The sequence below is a fragment of the Meleagris gallopavo genome, chromosome 1 (assembly GCF_905368555.1).
Source record: "Meleagris gallopavo chromosome 1, MGAL_WU_HG_1.1, whole genome shotgun sequence".
Taxonomy (NCBI): domain Eukaryota; kingdom Metazoa; phylum Chordata; class Aves; order Galliformes; family Phasianidae; genus Meleagris; species Meleagris gallopavo.
Genome location: NC_139404.1, coordinates 169,615,806 through 169,641,235, shown reverse-complemented (window position 1 = coordinate 169,641,235; position 25,430 = coordinate 169,615,806). Strand labels below are relative to the sequence as shown.

Sequence of the window (25,430 nt, the reverse complement as noted above, 5' to 3'; positions counted from 1 at the left end):
AATAGCTTGAGGCTCAGAACAGTCTCTTGAAAAGGAGAATTATTTAAATACTTTACCAGGTGGACATGGTAATAAGTGATTTACTAGATTTTCTAGCATCCTCTCATTTCAGAAAGCCAACATTAAAGGAAAAAAAGTGAAATAGCTACTGATATTGGAAGATAAGATATTGACTGAGATAACTTACAGTAGATGTACCCATTTAAGCATGAGCATGCCCACACTGTATAGTGCTCCCTGCATAATACTTTAATGAAAAATTGATGTGAAGTCAGTCCTTATCAATTATTTTATTTTTTACAGTAGTTGCTTCATTTATACTTGCTACAAACCAATATTTCAAATAAGATGTGAAACTTCCTAAGAAGTAACTATAAACACTTCTGAGAAACCTCTACAGCCTTCAGTTCAGACAAGTGAGTAACTCAAGGATTTGTCTGTCATCTCCTGAAACTACTTTATATGTACTTTTCAAGGCAAAGGAGAGATTCTGACATTTGTTATATTAATGAAAGCATGAAATTTTCTTCCCAAAATAGATCTGTGACAGACTAACTTTAATCTGATACAGAATCCTATCTGATACACAGTAAAGATGATTTTCAAAGGGAATTTTTGAAAACAAAATTCCAGCTCTTGAAAGCCTCAATCCAAAAGAAGTATGAAGTCCCTTCAATTTCAGTTATCAACGAAGACTGTTAGGTTTGAACAGGAACAAAAGAAATGCAGATAAACCATTGATTTCTGATCCCAGTATCAGTCCAAATACTGGTGTATAAGTGAATGTTTAGACAAGTAAATTAAGCATGCTTCTAGTACTGAGGTCAGCTGGATGAGCTGTTAAAGTCTCAGGCCAAAAATAGGATAGATGAATGAAAACTATCTACTGGGAATAAATTGTGGTCCATGCTAACTCCCAAATTGTGCCTGGAAATTGTGCAGGAAGACCTTAATTATCTGGAGCCAAGACCATTCCAAGGACTGCTGTAACAATGTCAGGCACAGCTAATGGAGATCCACTGCCCATGCATGTCTCCCAGCACTATTTATTATACAATTCTTAGATCTGACAATACTATATACAAGGTTGTCTCCTGAAAGTCATCTGTCATTATTAGCTCTATAATCAGCTTCAGACCTGAAAGCTAACAATAGCAGATGTAGCAATTTGGACTTTAACATGAAGTCATACATGCAGGAGATAAACTAAAAAGCATAACATGTTGTACATTCTCTGTGAGGCTGTTGATTGATTTGGAATAGAGTGAAATCTTTTATTTGTCCTCTGTCTTAAAGTACCCTGTAACTGAGTTACAGTAAAGCAGAGAACATGATACAGTATACAGCTGTCAGTGGATGTTGAGAAGCAGGCTGTCTTGTTTTCTGCTTAAATATATTCTGGGTTCACAATCAGCAAAACAGTACATCAACTAGAAGTTGTTCTTAATTTCCAGAGCCACAAGAGATATATGACAGATGGAACTCTTCCAGCTTCTTACATTAGAATCTTTAAAGATTGAGTCCCAGGAGAATATAAATGCTGACATGGAATGTGATGAACGTTGCATTTCACTGTATTATTGCTATTTCACAGGAATATTTTGGTTTTAAAAAATAATGCTTCATATATATAGCAATGATGCTCTGTGTGTTCGCTTAGGCCACACCAAATAAGAGAAACCTTTCATCTTCTAGAAATGACACCACCCCAGATTTCAGTGGAGAACGACAGGTTCCTCTTGTAACGGTGACATTTAAGGTTAAGCCTGTCATCAGCTTGAGAAATACCAGGAGACTGGATTAAGTGGCTTCTGAAAAAAAGTGGTATTAGAAATGAGATGTACAGAGTAAAGGATTGTGTCAGAGTAGGATGACTTGGGACCAGGCACTTGCTATTGCAAACCCATGTAAGTGTTAAAGACAGAAGCATTCAGAACTCACTTCTTCACAGCTAAAACTGAAGATAATTTCACTAAGTACTGCTCTCATGATATAAAAGAACACCACAAGCACACAGAAATACTATTAGACATTAGTATAATTCTAGTACATAATATATTTGTTCATCTTTCCAGTTTTACTCAAACTAGAAATTCCTTGAACAGAAACCGACTAACCAACCAGGTGGACAAACAAACAAAAAAAAGCCGAACACCATACTTGGCAGCAGTATGCAAAGATCCTCAGGAAAATAAGGAATTAAACCTGAATCCTGAACTATTTGCTCCTGCTCAGAGGGGAATATTGAAACAGAGCGTAGAAGAGAGGACTGTCTTCAATGGACTGGCACAAACTTGCTTTTTGAAATGATGGACCATGGATGATGGCAGCACAGCCTACATGTTCTAGACAGCCAGTTTGATGGGAGGACAGAGAAAGCAGTAATAGAGAGAGTCATCTTAATGAGTGGCTGTACCATTTGAGCTGATCTCCCTGTTTGGCAGGGGTTATTCTCGTGGGTAAATTTAAGGAATTACACAGAAATAATATTTAAGACAAAGTACTTCAGTGTCATCTGGCTACACAGAAGACCTTCTTCCAGCATTCTCAACAGTAGCGCTGACCTTGTGCTCTCTGAGTGTGATCCTGCAAAGTTCTTACAAGTGCAGTCAACATTTCCCAGAATATATGGGAAGGGGACTGTCTCCTGCTTAGGGAAAGGATAGACAATGTTAATGTAACTCTCCAAAGCATGGGAGAAAAAGCAAGTACACAATTTCTGCTGAGAAAAATGAGATGGCTTGGCAGCATGGCTCTGACTGTAAAAGTTGACTTGAGAGAAAGGGAGGCAGAATAGCTTGGGAAAGACAGGGCAGGGCTTTTTCTGAAGCACTTCTTGTGGGAGTTACGCTACAAGTGTCAGTGATGTTTCTGTGCTTCAGGATGCATTTACGCACAGATCTACATCTTCCCATGCTTCACATGAAGAAGTTCCAGGAACAATGAAGTTTGGCTAGAAATGGGAGGTTGTGGGAAGGCTGCCCAAATACATTTAGTAAAGAAATCCTAATAAACATACTCCAATGAGGGTCATTTTTCAGATGTACAAGCTATGCTATACTAAGTTGTGACACTTTCTATTGTTTAGAACTGATAGCACGCTGGTTGCAAAGAGATCTGTGTACAAATGTATGCATTCCCATAAGCATTTCATTACTGGCTATTGCTGTCAGAGTGGTATGTGTACTTTGCAAGGAGGCAAAAAATGAAGACTAGTTATGAGAAACTAGTCAGTCTTCAGAATTTTTTGGCCTGTGTCCACTCAGGCCATTAATGGTTTTGCCCTCTTCTTATTCAGAGGCATGTGAGGCAGTGCATTTTAATGTATTTAACTAAAAGATTTTATTAAAAAATAAAATTGGAAAAGCATCACCTAAGTTCAGCTACTAATAATATCACACTAATTCATGCAGAAAGAATTATAATGATGAATCAAAATCAAACTGAGATCAAAGCAAATCAATTATGTTTAATAGCAGGCAATGTTCCACAATCAAACCAGATTCCAAAAAATGTTATTACACAGCTTTAGGAAAGACCATTCTCCATTGGCTGTAAGCTCCAATAAAAGAATTTGATTGAAATGAATCAAATTCATAATTTGGTTATCTAGCTAGTTAAAACACCAAAGCAAAACCATTATCTGGACAAAAGTCTGACAAAGCTAGTCATAATTTATTTCTCAAGAACTTATATTATCATGTGGCAACTAACCCCTCTGCCCTTGCAGCAGTAAAGACTTCAAAGAAGAAAATAGAAAACCACAATTCTGTCAAATTCTATTTACCAGAAGTCATAAAATGACAGGTTCATGTCACTCAGGACCTTTAAATGTATAGCACAGAACAAGCCCTAATGAATACTGTGATGTACACAAGGCTGCTTGAATCCAAGGAAACATTCCTTTTCAGAAATTTGTCTGCATGGAGAAATTATGACTTATGCAGATGCACAAATCACAGAATCACAGAATGGTTGAGGTTGGAAGAGACCACCTGGGATCATCTAGTCCAAGCAAGGTCACCTACAGCATTTTACCCTAGATTGCATCCAGATGAGTTTTGAACATCTCCAGAGAAGGAGACTCCACAACCTCTCTGAGCAGCCTGTTCCACTGCTTTGTCACCCTCACAGTGAAAGTTTTTTTCTCATATGGAGATGGAACTTCCTATGTTTCAGTTTAAGTCCACTGACTCTTATCCTGTTGCTAGGCCTCACAGAAAACAGCGTGTACCCATCCTGTGGATGGATTCTCCCCCTCAAAATACTTGTACGCATTAATAAGGTCTCCTGTCAGTCTTCTCCAGGCTGAACAGGCCCAGCTCTCATCATAGAGATGCTCCAGCCCCTTAATCATCACAATTCAGGATTAAAAGTTTCCTGCTAAATGAGAATAGAAGTTAAAACAGAGAATAACAGTAAGAGAATTCTCATCATTAAATGGTGAAAACAGTTTTCCTGTGGATACCCTACCTCATACAGCCACGTCTAATATACTGCTCTGCAGATCTTCTATCAAGCAGTAATGACCTAAGCTTGAAAACTGACAGAATACTTTGGTACCTTGTAAGAAACTTATATTTTCTTTCTTGGATTAAAAATTCAGAAGATTTTAAGTCACCATATTATAACACTAAGCTTTTAAAAGCAGATTATCCAAAAATGCTAACAATAAATATAGCTACCAAACACACACTTATCATCTGCTCTCTGAAATACTATGTAAAGGCTTTTATCTTAAACAATGACTCCTCTCCCAAACACGTAATAATTCCAGTATATTTACAGGAAAATTATATTTGACAGAGATGGAAATAGGAAATCAATAATTGATGTAAAAAATTTTCTCTGTGGAAAATATGTCCTGTCACGATTTCCAATCAACAGAGGATTAATTATGTGCTCATTTGGGGCAGGCTTCCAATTATCTAGCTTATCAGCAATAATTCAAATTTATCCCTGGAATGAGGGAGTAGGCAACTTCATTTAAAAGCATCTGTGGTATGTTTCCTGCACCTAGAGCCAAAAAGGGGACAAGTTTATCAAAACACAAACTAGCCCATCTTAGAGCTGCAATCGTAATTCTCTATACGGGAATACTTGCTTGGCAAGGTAATCAGATAAAAGCTGGAGGGAACAGGGAGTGCTATGAATATTTCAGTAAAATGAAACTTGGTTACCAGGAACTCTTTGAAACATTATTTTAGCTGTCAAAAAGTTCAGAAGTTGTAGTAGAGCCACAGATGTAAAGACCAGCACAAATATCTCATATGAACTCCATCATCAGGCAGGTCAAGAAAAAATCAGCACTGCTTCCTGGGAAGCCTGAACTAGAAGAACCTGTGTCAGCAGGCCCAACCTCTTTATTGCATGCAGCTCCCTCAGACAATTTTTTTTTTTTAGAGCAAGTCAGATTTCCTGTTAGTAGTAACTGGGATCCCTAGGCTTGACCCAGCCTCTCCTCTGCTGTTCCTGTGAGCAGCGGGGAACAGAACATTATCTCTCTGATGGGACTGTTTTCTCAATTCTAAATCAAGTTCAGCTGTTGAAGATTGCTTTCAGGATTATCCTTTCTTCAGAATATTTGGAGAGAAAACCGTCTCTCTCTTAGACTTCATTTTGCCAGGCTGCACAAATTTAGTTTTATCTTTAGCCAATTTCTATTCACTGATATCACCTTAAATGCCTCATGGTGTTGCACAGCCACTTCCCTGGAAGGACACACACTCTTGTCAGCTCTTGTGTCAGACCCCAAATACCCTGGGTATTCAAAGGGTAATACATGTCTACAAGTAAGCTATCAAATTGAATTTTCAGTCTCCTTTCATGTTTGTTTATTTCTTTTGCAATACCACCTTCTCTGAATAACTTGAAGTGTGTGCATTACTTTAAGATACACTTCCATGCCTTCATAGACAATTACTTAAATATTTTCCTATTTCATGCTTAGATAATTTGTTTGGTAGAGTTCTAGAACAGCAGTTACCTTGTTCAAAGCTGTATCACAGTCATCATCTTCCATCAGCTGATAACTCATGTTCTCCTCAGCTGTCTTCAGTCAACAAGCTTTCAGTTTATGAAAAAAAAAAAGCCACAAAAAAAAAAACAAGCCACAGGACCTTTTTTTTCTTTTATAAGGCTTATGTTTGTATATTGCTCTGCTTGATAGATTAGTCTAAACTGTACTTTCCTTCCTGCATTAGTGAAATAACTGACCTCAGGAGAAAAACAAAAGAAACCTCATGAAGCAAGTATTTAATTCTGTTGTGATGTATACATAAATAAAAGATATATTTTTTCTTCCACTTGCATTAATCAGTTCCCAATCCAGTGCTTTAGTTTTAGTCAGTTTTCTCTTTACTTACATGCATAACATAGCTCTTGGATCTGTTAGTACTCAGTAAGTCTTTGACTCTATGACCTCTTGTAGTTATGAACGTCAAATGCTCCCTGTGAACCACATGAACTTTATTCTTGAAAAGTTCGTTCTAAATATACCTGTCATCATTTTCCTTTACTGAGCAACTGTTTTGTTCTTTGATTTATGAAATCTTCTTTTCTTCCATTTTGTCATTTTTGTCAGTGAGGCAAAACAGAGATCAGTCATCAAAAAGAGAAGTTTATAGTGTTTACAGTTTTCCAAGTCAATAAAGTGAATCTATCTCATTCTAGCAAATGTAAGGAATAAATGCTATAGATATTAACTACATTAAGTGGTGCTGCACCTAGACCCACTCTACCTAAATTTAGACAGCGTTCTGGAGTTGTTAAGCTGAAACGTATTTATCTTGGAGTCCTTTTAAAATTATTGGAGAAAGACAATGAGAGTTGTGCTACAAACACGTCAGTTAAATCAGTTTGAATCTAGGCCTGAAGATGTGCACGTTAAGAAGTTTCTGAACCAAAGATGTTCAGAAAGTTCATTTTGTAAAGAAGAAATTTCAAATCTGACATGGTATTTGGTCAAAACCAAAGGAAGGTGGATGATAGAAGACATGTTCCTACCTTGATTAGGGATATCTCATGTTTCAAGGAATATGTAGGTGCCTGCCAGTATTGTACATCATGTAAAGTAATAATCTAACTCCAGGATCTGGGATGATCTGAGTTCAGGAAGAGTTCACTTTACAGGAAACCTATTCCTAATTCTAATTCCCTTCTAAATACGAATGAATGCTCATAGCAGAAGTGATGACCTACACCATAGGTGGTGGCACTCATTCTCTTTCAGATACAGTGCTAAAGCACCATTGGTAGACACTGGAAATCCCCTGCAAGATCCTGAAAGATCAAAGAAGCTTGCACATGTACAAGGGATATATATATCTATATATATGTACAATATAAATGAAATACTACCTACTTTTCCTCAAAATTAGCTTTCTAAGAAGAGAATCACAGAATCATAGAATCACAGAAACACCAAGGTTAGAAAAGACCTTCAGGATCATCTAGTCCAACCGTCTATCTACCACCAACATTCTCCCGTTAAACCATGTCCTTTAGTACATCTAAACATTTCTTGAACACGTCTGGGGAAGGTGACTTAACCACCTCCCTAGGCATTCCATTCCAGGATGACCTTAAAATGCAGATACATAATCATCATTCTGCAAGTGTATCCCATACTCTCTGTAGTCTGCTGCATGCTACCATTGCACAGTTACTAACTGAATGTAGGGATTTATTTCAAACAGAATTGCTAGTGATGGAGTTTCCATTTACAAATAACATAATTTTCTTCTAGAAATGAAATGGTACATGACACTGAGCATAAGCCACATAAACCAAAGGCAAAACTACTGATGAATCCAAAAAGGCTTTTAGAAATACTGCTATATATTTCTACTACAACATTGTCATGCTTTATCTTGAAAGCAGTTAGTTTCTCAAATCCATGCTTCTATTAAAATATCTCTGCAGAATACACCTGTTTAGAAATAGAATTTCCAGTCTAAAATTTCTTGTAGACACTTTTTCTTGTTCAAACATCTCCTTATAGAATAACTTTTCTAACTTCCCAACTGCATGATGCATTTTTATAAACAATAATATCTCTGACTCTGAGTTTCTGAGTCACTCTGGGATTCATTTTAAAGGAGAGATTAAAGTTATCATTAACAGAAATAGATAGATTACCTGAATTGTCTTTTTCCACTTAGGAAGGAATTCAGCTTTATCTCTGACTTCAGGAAATAAGGAGAAATTGAAATAATGCTATTTTGGTACTGAACTTCTGTAATAAACTTATTCCTGTAGACAAGGAACAAAGGAATATTACTAATACGAAAATAACAGTTCGATGCACTAAAAAGCCAATATCTTGTAAAAGTAATATATGCTAAGATGCAATCCATAGCGTTTCTTGTTTCATCTTCTCAGTTATTAAACTGCCATGATAATGTCAGATCAGGCCAATACTATGAATCATAAACCCATTTCAAAACACAGGCCTAAAAATTCATATCAGCACATTTTAAAATGATTTTTTAAAAATGACATTCTTCAGGTTTCGTTCAAGTCAATGCAGACTTTCAGAAAATTGTAAAATAAAGTCATAACACATCTGAAAGAGTTTACACAGATTTTTGGAACACAGGGAGATTAACACAAAGTAAGTTGGCTTCAGGTTCCAAGAAGACCCAAGCCAAGATGAATTTTAGTTGCCAGGAAAACTTGCAAAAGAGAGAAGCAAACCCATAGAGAAAATTGTCCATGAAGTTGATTAGAGAGGACGTCAGGACTTGATGAAAGAAAAGAAGTATCCAGGATAGGTATTCAGAGAAAAGAGCAAAGCACAAATGAAACTGCAAAGAAATGCTAAAAAATTAACAGCGACTGTCTTATGAATTCCATGCCCTTAGGGTGCATTATCTAAATAAAGAACACATTATTCTGACTTGACAGTAACATCTTCCCTGAAAGCACAGCTAGCACATTTTATCTCAGCTACATGCACCCCAGCCATCACTTCCCTATCACCGAACTGCCTCCTGGTGTTCTCTGCAGGGATCTTCATCAGTCCCTCCTGTGCTTCCCCACATGGTACATGCAGCCAACTATGCTGAACACCGAACAGTGCTGAAGTGGGTTAGTGCACTGATGTTCTAACCAACAATGGTGTTTTCTATTTGAGGAAATCTAAAATTATGTAATGATTTTTTTTTCCGTTGAGAGCTACAGTTCCAGATGTGCTCTTGAGAAATGATCATTTTTAACCTGCCATCATCCACTATAAAAACAGTTTATATGTTTTACCAGGGTTCTGTGGGAAAAAGTGGGCAATTATCTTTAAAGCAGCCAATTTAAAGTGAGGGCTGGTGAATGAAAAGATGATTCCCTTTGGGAAGGATTAAGAATCAAAAAATTCAAAGTAATATTGTTTTACTGCAGGAAAAAAATGTAAGGCCATCAGATGCCGAGGATAGCATAGAATAATAGAATAATAGAATTATAGAATCGCAAGGTCGGAAACGACTTGCAAGATCATCTAGACCAACCGCCCTCCCATTACCATTGCTACAAGCTACTAAACCATATCTCGTAGCTCCTCATTCAGATGCCTCTTGAACACTGCCAGGGACGGTGAATCCACCACCTCCCTGGGCAACCATTCCAGTGCCTGACCACTCTCTGAGAGAAAAAATTCTTCCTCATGTCTAACCTAAACCTCCTCTGGTACAACTTGCCGCCATTTCCTCAGGTCCTGTTTGTTGCCTGGGAGAAGAAATCAAACCCCTCTTCATCACAACCTCCCTTCAGGCAGTTGTAGAGTGCAATAAGATTTCCTCTGAGCCTTCTCTTCTCCAGACTAAGCAATCCCAACTCCCTCAGTCGCTCATAAGACTTGTGCTCCAGACCCCTCACCAGTTTTATTGCCCTTCCCTGGACACGTTCCAGGGTCTCAATTTCTTTCTTGTAGTGAGGGGCCCAAAACTGAACACAATACTTGAGGTGCGACCTCACCAGATTTGAGTACAGATCACCTCCCTGCTTCTGCTGGCCACACTATTTCTAATGCAAGCCAGGATGCCATTGGCCTTCTTGGCCACCCGGGCACACTGTCAGCTCATGTTCAGCCAAGTATCAGCCAATACCCCCATGTCCCCTTCCTCTTCACAGTCATCCAGCTGCTCATACCCAAGCCTGTAGTGCTGCATGGAGTTACTGTGGCCAAAGTGCAGGACCCAGTACTTGGACTTCTTAAACCTCATCTCATTCACCTCAGCCCAGCAATCCACCTTATCTAGATCCCTCTGAAGTGCCTCCCTACCCTTAGGAAGATCGACACTACCTCCCAACTTGGTGTCATCTGCAAACTTATTGAGGGTACACTCAATCCCTTCATCTAGGTCATCAATAAAGATACTAAACATGATGGGCCCCAGTGCCGACCCCTGGGGGACACCACTTGTAACAGTTCACCAGCTGGACTTACTTCCATTAACCACTACCTGTTGGGCACAGCCCTCTAGCCAGTTCCTTACCCAAAGAAGAGTATACCTGTCCAGGCCACGGGAAGCCAGTTTCCCCAGCAGAAGCCTGTGAGAGACTGTGTCAAAGGCTTTGCTGAAGTCTAGGTAAACTACATCAACGGCCTTTCCCTCGTCTACCAATCTGGTCACCCAGTCACAGAAGGAGTTCTACAAAGTTGTAGAACTTCATAGAATTCTAGAAAGAGTTCTAAGAGTCATAGAAGGAGCGTGTTCATAGAGCACACATTCTGCTAAACTCACTACTTAGAACAAAGGGGAAAATAAATCTGACACTGCTTTGTGCTCTGCTTTAGTGCTTAGTCAACTCTGGCTGAGAGAGGAAATGCTGGGAGAGGTTTTAACCATTCTCATGTAAAAAAGCCCATCAACTTTGCTTTTCAGAAGTCAGAGACTTTCTAGAATAATCACACTCAGTTGCTTAGACAATTTAAAGGCAGTATAATTTGGATGTCTCGTGTGCAGGGTAGTTCCACTGCTTATCGCACAGTGGCATGTCAGGAAGAACTTAATCAAACTAATTGTCTGAAAACATAAGGTCAACCCCAAGGTAGAAAAAGCAGCTGGTAATAAAATTCTTCTCTTGTCAGACACAATTATTCTGTTTGAATGAACGAGGGTAGCTTGATTCTGCAAATTGTGGAGATCAGTAAGAGCAGAAAATGTTCACCACTTTTAGCAGTGGTTTAGCTGGCAGCACTAGGACAGAAGTGAATTTGTAACACACATACACACAAAATGGGCAGTGGATCAAGCAACAGAATGTGTCCATCTGAATATCACAAATTACACAGAGCTGAGAATCGCAGCTCATGTCAGGGGACTCTAAAAGTATATTCATATTTATTTCTGAGAAACAACCAACTGTTTGGATGAGAGCTATGTCAAAGTGCTGCATATATTTTACAATCATTTGCTGGCAAGTTCCTTCTGGCAATCTCATGTCCTTTGACTACTTTTTGGAGAGTAAAACTGTGGGTGGGATTCAGCTCAGGGTTAAGACACCTGTATTAACTGTCTAAATGTAGACACTAGCATTTGAGGTAAGTCCCTAAATAACCTATGTTGTCAGGGGATAGCCAGGATGGCATTAATTTTGCTAAACAAAGAATCTGATGATCTTTCGGATATCTTACGTGCCTGAGACACCCCTGGAGACTGGCTGAAATAAGTATATGCTTCTTTGGTTATAGGTGTAAGGCAGATCTCAGATGGCATTAGACGCCTATCTTTAGGCCACTTAACCACAATTTCATTCAGTGCAAATAGCAGCACTTACAAAGTGATTCTACTCATATTAGTTCAGCTGCAAAACTCTCCAAGCTACACTTTCATGCTTACGGACACCTGTATATAGATCCTGTGTAGGTCTGGAGCCAAATCCCACCTTCTGAGCAGAATTCACTTGCCTGAACAGTGGTGTCTAGAGTCATAAGATGGTACATTAGGGTGTCAGAGATGTTCACAAAGGACTAACAAGCATGAAACAAGACCACTAGGGACTCATGCCCTTCTGGAATGACAGACAAGGCATTTTTCTGGCACTGCATGTGTGCATGCTGTCCAAGAATCAGTGCTGCTGATAACAGGTCTGATTGTCATATCAGTAGTTCAAAGATTTACAACATGGCTGCTTACCTAAACTTAATAGTAGTTAGACATAAAATATGAGTAGGGAAAGAAGAAGTCCCTGAAATGGAGCCGGGAAAAGTCATGGCAGGCAGTACTTTCTCAGCAGGTACACTCTTCCACGTTACTCACTGAGAACAGCCAAGGAATACACTGAGTTTAGAAGTTCACTGAGGAAGAAGGAATACACGATGCACAACAAAGCAGTTGCAATGACAAGGGTGCTACTGCCAAAGTGCTCCCTGCCAGTGTAGTCTATAAAAAGCCATATAGTAGGTCAAAGGGCTGGAAACCAACATGTCTTTTCTTGCTGATGTTAGAAGGCCAGCAAAGATTGTCTTCAAAGACAGTAACATATTGGCATGGATGGGTACTTGCACCTCACTGTATGAGCTGGAGTTTACCATGTACTTGTTGCTGCTGATAATGAAGTCAAGAATGCCTTCTGTTTAATCTGTATCTGAGAAAGTAAGAGATGATACATTAGCAGTTATCTTTTGGCATACACAAAGCTGTTGCAGGCACTTTGCGGGCAAGTAAAGTTTTTGCTTGACACGAAGTGCTATCAGGCAACAGGGTGTCATCATCCCACAGTTTGGTACCTTGTTACACCACATTTGAGCAGACGTCAGAGCCCTTCTGGGCTGCCATCTGGTTGCTCCTGATCTATGATACTTGGTTCAGTATTTGCCCTGTTAGAGTTATACACTGACAGGATTATCTCAGAGGTAGCAAGATTTCCCAATAATTTTCATAGATACATGATTTTCTACTACATTAGAAAGGCAAAACACCACAGAATATAAATGATGAATACATATGCAAGTATTTCAACACCAGAGGGAAAAGTTTCACAGGCCAACACAGTTCAGTATTAAAAAGGCTTTTGAGATATTAAGCTTATATTTTACTTTGCTAACTTTCATCCTATTACTTCTATTTATAATCATAATGACCTACTTAAGTACATGTTGTCAACTGCCTGCTTATTGACAACCATTCCACCTAACTATTTATGTACGCCATCAATTAACTAGAAAGACTTGGGATATGCTGGTTATATGAGTCCTTTTGCTAGGGAACAATGAACAATGTTTTTTACGATTTGTTGCTGTTGTATTTTCAGAGGTGGCAACATAAAGCATCTTCAGTAGTGTCATCAAGGAAGGTTTTTAACCTTACCGTTACCTTCATAATTCTTCAATTAACTTTTCAGTTCATCCACACCTCTCCATCAATGAAAACAAAAAATAACAGACTGAACTAAATCACAGAATCACAGAGTCGCAGAATGGCCTGGGTTGGAAGGAACCTCAAGGATCATGAAACTCCAACCCCCTTGCCACAGGCAGGGACACCAACCTCCCCATTTAGTACTAGACCAGGCCTGCCCAGGGCCCCATCCAATCTGGCCTTGAATGGGCCTCCAGAGATGGGGCATCCACAACCTTTCTGGGCAGCCTGTTCCAGCACCTCACCACTCTCTCTGTAAAGAACTTCCCCCTGACATCCAACCTAAAAATAGTAAGTATAAGGAAATCAAGCCAGCTGTCCTGAGAAAACTGTTAGCAGCCTATCTTTCAAACTTTAATTTGTGCCAGGTGAGAAGACAGTAGTTAAGAGCTGGATTGGCTTGTGACCAGCTCTACTTCTCTACAAGTAATCAAGTCACCTCACTTGATGAGACTAAGGGGTTGGATCTAGCCAACGCAGGTTCATGAAAGACAGGTCCTGTTTGACAAAACTCACCTCCAATGATCAAGCAACCCACTGAATGGATGAGGGAAAGGCTGTGGAATTAGTCTGCCTAGACTTCAGCAAAGCCTTTGATACTGTCTCCCACAGTATTCTCCTGGATAAGCTGGAAGCTCAGGGCTTGGACAGGCATACTCTTCACTGTGTAAAAAACTGGCTGGATGGCTGGGCCCAGAGTGTGGTGATATGGAGATAAATCAGGCTGTCAACTGGTCAATAATGCCATTCCCCAGGGGTCAGAATTGGAGCGTACCCTGTTTAATATCTTTGTTGATGATCTGGACAAGGGTATTGAGTGCATCCTCAGTAAGTTGGCAGATGACACTAAGCTGGGAGGAAGCACTGATCTGCCTGAGGGTAGGAAGGCCCTATGGAGGGATGGCAAGGCTGGATTAATGGGTTGAGGCCAACTGTATGAGGCTTAACAAAACCAAATACTACAGTCTTGGGAAAGAGTGGCTGGAAGGCTGAGTGGAGGAAAAGGATCTGAGGATGTTAGTCAACAGCTGACTGAACATAGAGCAGCAGTGTGCCCAGGTAGCCAAGAATTCCAATGGTATCCTGGCTTGTATCAGAAATAGTATAGTTAGCAGGAGCAGAGAGGCAATCATCCTAACAGACTCAGCCCTGGTGAGGCTGCATCTCTGGTACTGTGTTTAGTTTTGGGCCCCTCACCACAAGAAATGCATTAGAAACAGTTATCTTGATTGACACAGAAGGCACTGAGAACTCTGTATTTCATGGGACTTACTTAAGATGAGTACTGTCCTGGTCCTGTGAGCTGAGGAGTAGCAGTTGGGATTTGCTAAGCATGGGCTTGGAGTGCATGCTCTGGCTTTTGGTTATTGTGAAGAAATGTATTTCACATGCTGCAATGTCAGATGAAGCTTGGTGGGAGAAAAATAAGGACATTCACTTAAAGGGATGATATAGTAACAGATTTATCTAGATGTAGCTACAGTATCTGTATCTAGTATTTGCAGAATATAAAGCACTGACATAAGGTTCTGTTCTAAAGTACAGAATCATAGAATCACAGAATCATAGAATCATAGAATCATAGAATGGCCTGGGTTGAAAAGGACCACAATGACCATCTAGTTTCAACCCCCCTGCTATGTGCAGAGTCACCAACCACCAGACCAGGCTGCGCAGAGTCACATCCAGCCTGGCCTTGAATGCCTCTAGTGATGGAGCATCCACAACCTGCTTGGGCAACCTGTTCCAGTGCTTCACCACCCTCTGTATGAAAAAATTCCTCGTAATATGTAACCTAAACCTCCCCTGTCTCAGTTTAAAACCATTCCCCTTGTCCTGTCACTATCCATTCCCATATACAGCCATTCCTCCACCTGTTTATACACTCCCTTTAAATACTGGAAGGTCACAGTGAGATCTCCCTGGAGCCTTCTCTTTCCAAGCTAAACAAGCCCAGTTCCCTCAACCTTTCCTCACAGGAGAGGTGCTCCAGCCCTCTGATCATCTTAGTGGCCCTCCTCTGGACCCGCTCTAAGAGCTCCACGTCCTTCCTGTACTGGGGGCCCCAGGCCTGGACGCAGTACTGCAGATGGGGCCTCACAAGAGCTGAGTAGAGGGAGACAATCACCTCCCTCTCCCTGCTGGCCACCCCTTTTTTAATGCAGCCCAGAACACAGTTGGCCTTCCAGGTTGCAAATGCACACTGCTGGCTCACGTCCAGCTTCTCATCCACAAGGACCCCCAAGCCCTTTTCCTCAGGGCTGCTCTCAAGAAGATCTTCCTCCAGTTTGTATAAATACCTGGGATTGCCCCGACTCAAGTGCAGCACCCTGCACTTGGCCTTATTGAACCTCATTAGGTTTTCATGGACCCACTTCTCCAGCCTGTCCAGATCCCTCTGGATGGCTTCCCTTCCTTGCAGTGTATCGACTGCACTGCTCAGCTTGGTGTCATCTGCAAACATGCTGAGGGTGCACTCGATGCCATCATCTATGTCGTTGATGAAGATGTTGAAGAGCAAGTAATTCTATTTTGGATAGCAATGCGCACTTTTAAAATGAAATTCATTGCATTCTGTCAAGAATTTGTACTGACCTCCAGAATAGGTCAAGAGTGATTTGTCTCTACTTACATCTACTTTTTGCTCCTTCTTGATTGAAAACAAACCTCTGCAGCTGTTTTAAGATCATAGAAATGTTATAGACAATAGAACAACAGAAGTGGGAATGTACAAAAACACACTAGAAGTTTCATTTGCCTTTTTAAACATTTTTCGGAAATTCTGCAAATCAAACATGGTAGTGAAATATTGCTCCAGATTGTCCAACAATGCAAAACTATTTTATGCTTAAAACATCTCCAGAAAAGTTACGTAGGAACAGTAATTTAGGAATTTGCAATTTCTTATGTTCATTTGTGGGTCAGAACCAACTCTACCATCTAGAAACCATAAAAGCTGCTGAACTCATTACCTCGTGGCTTTTTAAATCCAGATGCAAATCTTCCTCATTGTTTCCTGCTATAATGAATCTGAATAAAGATGCTTTGTATATCCTTTCTCTTAAGATAATGTTCTCCTTACACCACCTGCAAATGCCTAATTGGAGCTACATTGTATCGTGATACTATTTCTGATTATTGCTAAAAGAAATCTAAAAATGGCTCCTCACATGATCCAACTTTGTTCTTTTTTAAAGTTTTCTTCAGTAGACATCGCTGTATTCTAAATTAAAGGGATCATATGGATCAAATATATCTTCAGCCTGGATGTTTCCTTTGAAAATATGTTCATATGACTTGAATTTTCTACTAGCATAATTTGCAAAATGCAGCTGGAAGATGGAGGCAGATATCAAGAAGTTTGTTGCCAAGTAAAGGATAATCTTCCAACTGCATAAAAAAATCTTTAAAGATGGTCTGGTATATCTTTTTAGTGGAGTTTTGCACAACAGTGTAGCTCTAAAGACTGTTTCATCAAAATCGTAATGTAGCAGAGAAGGGAAAGGACTGTCATCTTGCACTATCTCACTCCTGTAAGAACATCACTCTTAATCTCTAACAGGTCAGTTGCCAGTGGCAGAATTCTAGGCTTTGTAGGCTAACTCATTCCTTCATCCTTATCCTGTAAATCAAACTAAAGCATAGCTAAATAAGTTGTTTGTAATGGCACTGATTAAAAAAATAAAAGTACTTCATTACCTAGGTAAATATATAATCCATATTATTGAAATACATTGAAAGACAAACTACCATCATGGTAGTTATTGCAAAAGGACTTTGAGATTCAATATATGAATGAAAATGGAAACAGACAAAAAATACTCAGTGTCAGATATGATACCAGAAATATGCTTGGAAAAAAAATCTGACATTTTCCGGTACTGTTTTTTATCTCTGTCCACTAACTCACACTACAAATTTATCCAGAGCTGTACATTGTTAGAATATAACAGTTTAACCTTGCGTGAGAGGATATAGGTGAAGGAAATAATCTAATCATGATAGATTAAAATGAAATGACTGTTAGTTTTAAAATGAACAGTATAAATAACACACCAGAGCGACTAATTCCAGTCTCTAGTAGCTTCTCAGACACAGAACAGGGCAATTGTGAAAGCCTTCCCAAGTCTTGATACTATGATTTTCAGTCTCACCAAGATAAGCAGCAAGTTTCGTCTTTGCCCACGACAGTGAGATCATCATTTCTGACTACCATGTAAACTGATGGGGAGGAATTCCTCCCACCTCAGTTTAGTTGTCTAAATTTAGTTGTCTACAGTAGGCTTAGTCAAATATAGTAAATTAACTAAAGGGAGTGTTCCTTTATAGTAAGTGTAGTGGTGCAACAGGGGGTTATTCCTCATACCTGTCTTAGATACAGTCCTCAGGATCAGCTACATTCTTTCTAGAGGTCTTGGGGCATAGAGGGAGGCTGAAACTGATTTGCTTCAACTTAGACATGCCTAAATAAACAATGAAGGCTTTTATCTGGTCATCCAGAAAAGGAATTGAGGCAAAAAATTATTTCTGTTTGGGCCACAGAAAAGTGATGAGATTTAATATTAAAACTGCATTGGTATAATGAACATTTTTCTAGTTTTAGACTTGATTTGCTCAGTGGAAATCATTTTACATTCAGAACTTCATAAATTATAGCTAAAAAAAGTAGTGGCAGTCTACTTTTAATACTTTAGATATAATTTGTAACTTAAACCTTAATTAAAATATATCTTAGCTTAGTTCGTGTTTCAAAGTATTTACTGTGAGGTTGACATACTTAGGGACATGTTTTGGTGGTGAATTTGGTAGTGCTATGTAATGATTGGACTTGACAATCTTATTTGTCTTTTCAAACCTAAATAATTCTGTTATGCTATGATGCTATGAGATTTGGAAGACTTTATTATAGTATCTTTAAGAAAACTTTTTAAAAAATTTTTGTCTCTTACAAAATAAATTTATAGTAACTTCTGTGACCCAAGCCCTGTAGTCCTTTACGTATTTGGTACATAAGGGCAATAATGAACCTTTGATAAACATCTTTTTTGTTTTCTTATTAGGTGAATACAACGTCCCTGGTACACTGCGTCCCTTAACATTACTGAGTCACCATATAACAATGCCAGACACAATGGAGAACTCAGATCTAAAGCAATATGATTCTTGAATTCCAAATCTTTCATTCATGCCACTGTGTGAAGGTCAGATGTTGATGTCTGAGTTGGTTAAGGACTGTGGAATGTTTTGCTTCTCAGCTGAGAATATTCTTCCCAAGTGGCTGCAGGACTCGTTCCTGGGCCTAAATTGAAACTCAAAACATTCCATGACCCTTCACCTTGCAAACAGAAACATCAACATCTGCCTCACATACCACCACCTCAGAAAGAGGACACATGGGCTGAAATGTCCTAAGAAGTATTTTTAAAACACTGCTTAGGAAGAGACACTCTCAAGTCAGGGCAGTGGTTGTAAATAATTAATTAGATTAAACAACAAACAAACAAACAAAAAAACCACCAAAACCCATAAAGCAATCTCCCTCAAAACAAACAAACAAACAAACAAAACAAAGCAAACAAAAATCTCTGATCCATTTATTCTTAGGCTTTTCAGTTGGGATGATTCTGAAAGAAGAAATTTAATGATGTGTCAGCTTTACACATTATTGTTTTATTTTTAATCTTTTGAGTAGCCAGAAGAAAGGATTTCATCTTTTGAGTAGCCAGAAGGAAGGATTCTCCAGAGTTTGCACTTCAGTGGAGTGTGCACTGCAGCTTTTAAAATGTGGTGTTAAGCTGCAGCTTACTACCTTTAACCCTCTAGAGTTTCTCCAGAACTCTTGTCTTCCTGGAGACAGAACAAATAAACCGTTACTAGAAATGAATAGTTCAGTAACATTTATAACACTGTTTCCTATTTTTAATAATAATATTCATCATTAGGCTTTGTATTTCAGATGGTTGCTCATGTACTCAAGTATTTCTTTTCTATTTTTGGATCTGATCCTTCAGCACTAAGCATTTCATTCCCACACAGCAGCCTTAAAGAGACACTAAGGCCACACAGAAGACTACAAAAAAAAAAAAAAAAAAAAGTTTAAAACAACTACCCTTGTGGCATGCACACAAAATTTAGCTGCCATTTAACAGAACTTCAACAACTGCGATACATCACAGTTTCTTCCTTGCAGTTTATAAAAAGATCATGGTCAACCAGACGACACTCTGAGAGTAAGCTGTGAAAATGCTTCCCTGTTACTTAATCCACTGGAAATTTCCTGTTTGTTTTTAAGTACAGAAAGCTTTTCCACAAAGACAGACACTTTGTTGCGACCACCTCTTGCCCACCTACCTCTATTTAAGAGACAACATTTTTCATTTTCTGATGAATTTCTGAACAGTTTGTTTAAAATTAAATGTATTCAGCAAAAAGCTGGGATTAAGCAATGACTAGGATGAGCCTGAACTGAGAGAAATGTGCTTATGCAGGAAACTCATCATTTCAGGTCTGCTAGGAGTCAGGAGCAGACCAGGAGACCTGCAAGAGGGAAGCAGGTGATTCACTACCCTGACTTAGTAAGTTCAGATATCATCAGACAGTAAAACTAGCTGCAGAAAAGTGATGGAAAAACGTGAAATGCACAGAAGACTGAAAGAAAATGTTTACTCTAGAGAAGGAAGAAGATAATGGTTTAAGAGAAGAGAGCAACAGAGCCATAAGCAACTTCCTTTAGAAGACCAGACTCTGGATAGAAATGTGATAAGCTGGGACTGAAAAGTGGAATAAGTCTCACATTTTAGGGGACTCTTCATCCTAAATAATTCCAGTACTTCCCTAAATGACATAGTCTATGCCAACAAAAGTATTTGATTGTTGCCATCGTATTTTTTGCAAGTATAGCTGTGTTTGCTGGTGGGTATGGACTTTCTCTTCCAGCTAAATGAGAAAAATATGCAAGGAAAATATTTTAATAGACATCTATCAAAAATTAGTGAGTAGTTTTTGTACTATTAATTTTAACTTTTCTTCCCACTCTGGATCATGTCACAATTCTTAACTTTTCATCTCTGTGTGTTAGGGATTGTATATATAACAAATCTTTCTGAGATTATTAATTATGAAAAAAATTTTGGAACACTGACATGTACTAACTGAGTGAATATATTCTGTCCTCTCCAAAAGTACATTACTGAATGCAGTCCTGAAAACAGGATCTTAAACTGAAAGCACGAATTAACTGTACTGGCACTACCTTAACTGGTAATAGGAAACAAGGCTGAAAGGATTTTGAAAGTGGTTACTAAATGATTCCTAATTTTCCTAGTCAAAAAACATTAACACAGAGCATCAAACATTACATCCTTACATGCAGCTCTAATAGGTGGTTTTCAGTGCAATTCTTACATTTAAAGTAGAAGTGATTAATTTTTGCCTTAAATAATGACCATAATTTTTTGTCTCAGAAGATGGGAATCACCTGATGTTTGTTCTTTGCTGCAATGTCTTCTAAATGAGCTATGGATGGTGTTGATTCAGGAAACAACTGGAAGGGGAACATAACTGGGCTGGAAATGCATACATTTTTTTTCAGCATGACTTTTTTTATTTCAGGTCCTATCTGGGAAAGCATTCCCATACCAATTTTCCCAAAGTCCTATCAGCAAATAATACAGATAGCTGAGGCTACTTTAGTAAACTGTAAATCATCCATGGAATCACGAGGTTAAAAAAGACCTACAAGATCATCTAGTCCAACCATCTTCCCATTACCATTGCTACCACAAGCACTAAACCATATCTCATAGCTCCTCATCCAGATGCCTCTTGAACACTGCCAGGGATGGCGACTCCTCCAGCTCCCTGGGCAGCCATTCCAGTGCCTGACCATTCTCTGAGAGAAAAAGCTTTTCCTTATGCCTAATCCTTTATGAAATTTCTTTCTAGAAAAAGACAACACACCAGTTGTTTCTGTATTAAAGATTGCATGTTAGCAAAGGTCAACCAACATTTGCCTCTGATGTCATGGGCTAATATAATAAAATAGGAAGCACTACCTGCAGAGTAACTGAAACATCTGTTTCAGCAGAAGAACAACAGAGTTTGGAAAAGTTACTTTGGCAAAACAATAACTTGATATCTAGAGGGTGGAAATATTTAATTAAAGTTGGAGCAATAATCTCTACTTTGCTGATTTCTTATGTATGAAAGAAGAGAAAACCAGTAATTATCATCTCAAATAAATTATACTCCCTGCAGCCTTTCTGAATGAAAACAACGTGCTGTGTTAATATTTTAAAACATAACCTATCCTTTTTCTTGAGCCTGCTCAAAATGTGTGTCAATAAAAGCATGCTGATGGTCTTCATTGATGCTGGAAGTATCTAGATCCATGTCACATGAACAATGTGTAGACATACATCTCCTCACCTTTCTATTTTGATCAGAACTGTTTACTTTTTGTCAGTGTATTAAATGCAGAGCTTCTGCCTGTGCTAGGAATATATTGCTCCTTATGGACTTCCTTGTGGAAGAAACCAGCCAATAAAAATTTGCTTCCTCCTTAGTTTTTGTTTCGCATTTTCCTGCTTCATAGCATTTAAAAGTTAATCTTTCATTAGATAATTTGTTCTTAAATTTTCCAGTGTAGTCACTTGTGCCATGCCAGTGTAGCTCCAAGTAGGGAATATCATCACAGACAGAGCTCCAAGAACCATTTAACCCCTGATGAGAGCAGAGGGAGAGGATATAACAGTTAAATGGCACCAGTTAATCTCCTCTCTCTTCCCTGGGGCAGAAGCAGCCTAATGAAATGTTCAGGGAAATAAAGCTAATGTGAATAGAATACCTGTTTAATTTCTTTCACCTTTCCTTTGCTCTCTGTGTAGAGAGAACCTTCAACTCAGAGCCGCTGCTGCTGCATTTCATTGCAAACTTATGCAAATTTAGATCAATGTGCATTCAGTTTGTCCCTCACCACTCTTTTTATCTGATCTCTATTATTTATCACAAATTAAATTTGCAGAAATATTTAATGATACACAAAGTCCATGCCATAGGTGGAAGATTAAGCCTTCTGCCTGGAAAGCTGGTCTGAAATGTCCAGTACTTGAAATAGTTGCTATGACTGCATTATTTGGGCCTTGTCTTCTCTGCACTTCTATATTTAATGTGTTTTATGTCAATAATTCATAGCTCAACTTACATTAAATCTTTGCTGCCATTATCTCAATAGTCCAAACAGATAATGAACATGCTAATCAGCTCTTAAAATTTACACAGTATTCTGCAATGTTCTGCCAAGAAATAGAATGCAATCTGCAAGTTCAAATACTGACAAGTCTTTTAGTTTGGGGTCATTACTTATTGACAGACTAAGCCTCAGCTGAAGACCAAAATGCCATTTTCAATGGATTTAAAAATTTCAAAACCAAGCTTTGTTCCAAATGAAATTATTTCACTATTTCTCAAGAAGTTAAAATGCTGGTAGAGAAAATGAGAGAGATACTATGTTGATTACTCAAATGAAAAAAAAGTAACAATATTAACATTAATAGTGTCCTTAAATAATTAAGATCAAATAAAAACTTTCTGAAATATTATTCTAAAAATTTCAAATCTGATTATTTCAACACTGAGAAAATTTATCTCTCCCTGCAGTTTTCATTAAATATAATTCTGATGTCATCTATTCTGCTAAATTTTGGGCACAGTTTTAATGTCTTCTCACTTTAACATCTTTAAATTTTGCTGTTATTCATCAGTCAAATTGAAATCATATTAAAATAAATTTTTACCATATAAAATATAATCTGGGTATACATTTATGTGGGAATATTGCACTATGAATGAAAAATAATGAATAAAACCCTTTAATTTGTGCATGCATGTTTGCATAGGTGGGATTCAACATTGAGACTGAGTACTCTTTATATAAAATATGCAAATGGAAATGATAAAAGATTCAGGTGATCTGCATAAAGCACCCTCAAGCAAGGTCCATTACACCTTAATGGAACTAGAAATTTGAAAAAAATTCCCATGTGCATATGTTTAACTCTCTGAAATAAATGAAGAACAGAACTATGCAATGCTTTTCTTCAGCAGGTATCTTGCACAGGTAACTAAGGAACTTAGGATGGAGTGCAAAAAGCACAAGAGCAGTACCATTTAAGAATATCCACATATCAAGAAATGAAGGTTCAAGCCTCTCTTAGGAGTTTACTAATCCTCATAGTGCTTAACTACAATACCTTGCCACCATTCAGTTACTTCCTTGCTTCATTCAAATGAAGAGATTTAGTTATGTCTTTTAATGGTACCAAAGAAACAATTTCTTTGGTGACACTATATTTGATATCAGTACCTCTAATAAAGATGACAAATTGAACTGTATCTGTAGCGTTGGTAATTTCATCTACTACTGCAGCATAACATTCAAAATTAGCAGCTTCACTCTTCAGATTTCCTTTGATAGATTTTCCTGTTTCTTCAGTTCACCTGGCTACAGTCTGGAGAGACAAACTGATTTTAGAAAATCCTACTGTTTATCAGGAAAAATTATATCTGTCACATTCTCCAGACACTGCTGATTTAACTCACCGTCAGTAGATGGTTTTTATTTTTTTGCAGTCAAATTTGCCATCACATAACTAGCTTTTATAATAGAGTCTGATTGAGTTGCAGCTTAAAAAACAAAATTGTTGAGATGACAGACATTTTTCAGTTCTTCTATTCTGTCTTTACAAAACATTCCTTGATATGCATTGAATTTGGCAATATGCTTTTCCATACAATGTCTTTGCAAAGTGCAATCTTTGAAAATAGACATGATTTCCTTACATGTTACATAGAGTGCCATATTATTTATCTCAACAAATAAGCCCACGTTTCACTGAACACACTTCCTTCATCCATAAGTTTTCTTTTTTGGGGTTCTGTTTTCTTTTAGGATAGCAGTAGGTTGAAATCGGTGAAAGGAATCACTGTTTTTTTCTCACCAATTGACACAAGTGCATGCAACGTGTAACATGTGCAGTCAATTCGATTAATGTGTGTGGTAAATGCAAGGGGATGGGATTAGCACTACAGAGTGCATTCCACTTGTTCTGATTTCAGCCCAGACAGTGTTGATCGCATACTGATAAGTGGTTGTTGCTGAGTGATGGCTGTGTGCCTGGGGCCAGGCCTGGCCACTTGGTGGGGCAGAGCCTCTGCCATGATGTTTTGGGGCAGGGGACAGCCACAGGATGTGGGTTTCACATGCTGGTCCTATAGCTTTGAAGAGATTAAGGTGTTGCTGGACTGTCCTAATCACACATGCTAAAAGATTTGGATCACCCATTTTGCTCAATCTTCTCCTGCATCCTGACCTTTGAAACAGAAGGACAGAAGGACAAGAACAGAGCTGAAGACCCCCTTTTTCCTTCCTGGGACAGACACAACTTGCGTTGTAGCGCTTTTTCACTAACTGGGCAGATCTACGTAGAGGAATTGCATATCTTGACCTCTGCAATTAATACAAATGAGGCCTAAGTATTTCTTGGTGTTTTGTGTCTTGTTTACAGAGGTGGATAACAGAATAAGTGAGAATAAGAGAGGCGGATAACAGAATAAGAAATTACAAGGGTGGATAGTGATAGGACAAGGGGGAATGGTTTTAAACTGATACAGGGGAGGTTTAGGTTAGATATTAGGAGGAAGTTTCTCACACAGAGGGTGGAACAGGTTGCCCAAGGAGGTTGTGGATGTCCCATTCCTGGAGGCATTCAAGGACAGTTGGATGTGGCTTTGGGCAGCCTGGTCTAGTGATTGGCAACCCTGCACATAGCAGGGGGATTGAAATTAGATGATCATTGTAGTCCTTTTCAACCCAGGCCATTCTATGATAAGCTTCAACCATACTAATCCTTATGCTGAGGTAAGAGAATGCCATAAAGTTAATGCATTTTTTGTTTTCATTATTATTCCCTTTAGGCAAAGAGATGCATCTAGTCTGCCTGAGATATGTCCTGTGCAAATCTTATAATGTTGCATGGCAGATGCTCCATCATCCACATTCCATGTACTGTACAAGGA

The 25,430-nt window shown here is 38.6% G+C and overlaps 1 protein-coding gene across 4 annotated transcripts in view; it reads right to left on the bottom strand.

The window, feature by feature from the left end:
- The window catches only part of TRPC4 (transient receptor potential cation channel subfamily C member 4), a 146,258-nt gene that overhangs the window by 99,381 nt on the left and 21,447 nt on the right, over positions 1–25,430 (bottom strand). Inside the window, exons 2-3 of one of the 4 annotated variants that reach the window (XM_085215968.1) lie at positions 8,140–8,253; positions 5,987–6,066 (exon numbers count right to left, since the gene is read on the bottom strand). The exons of 1 other annotated variant lie outside the window; for it this stretch is intronic. The gene's annotated coding sequence lies outside the window, so the exon portion shown is untranslated. The remainder of the gene's footprint in view (positions 1–5,986; positions 6,067–8,139; positions 8,254–25,430) is intronic. 2 more of the 4 variants (XM_085215970.1, XM_085215969.1) reach the window with 2 other exon arrangements.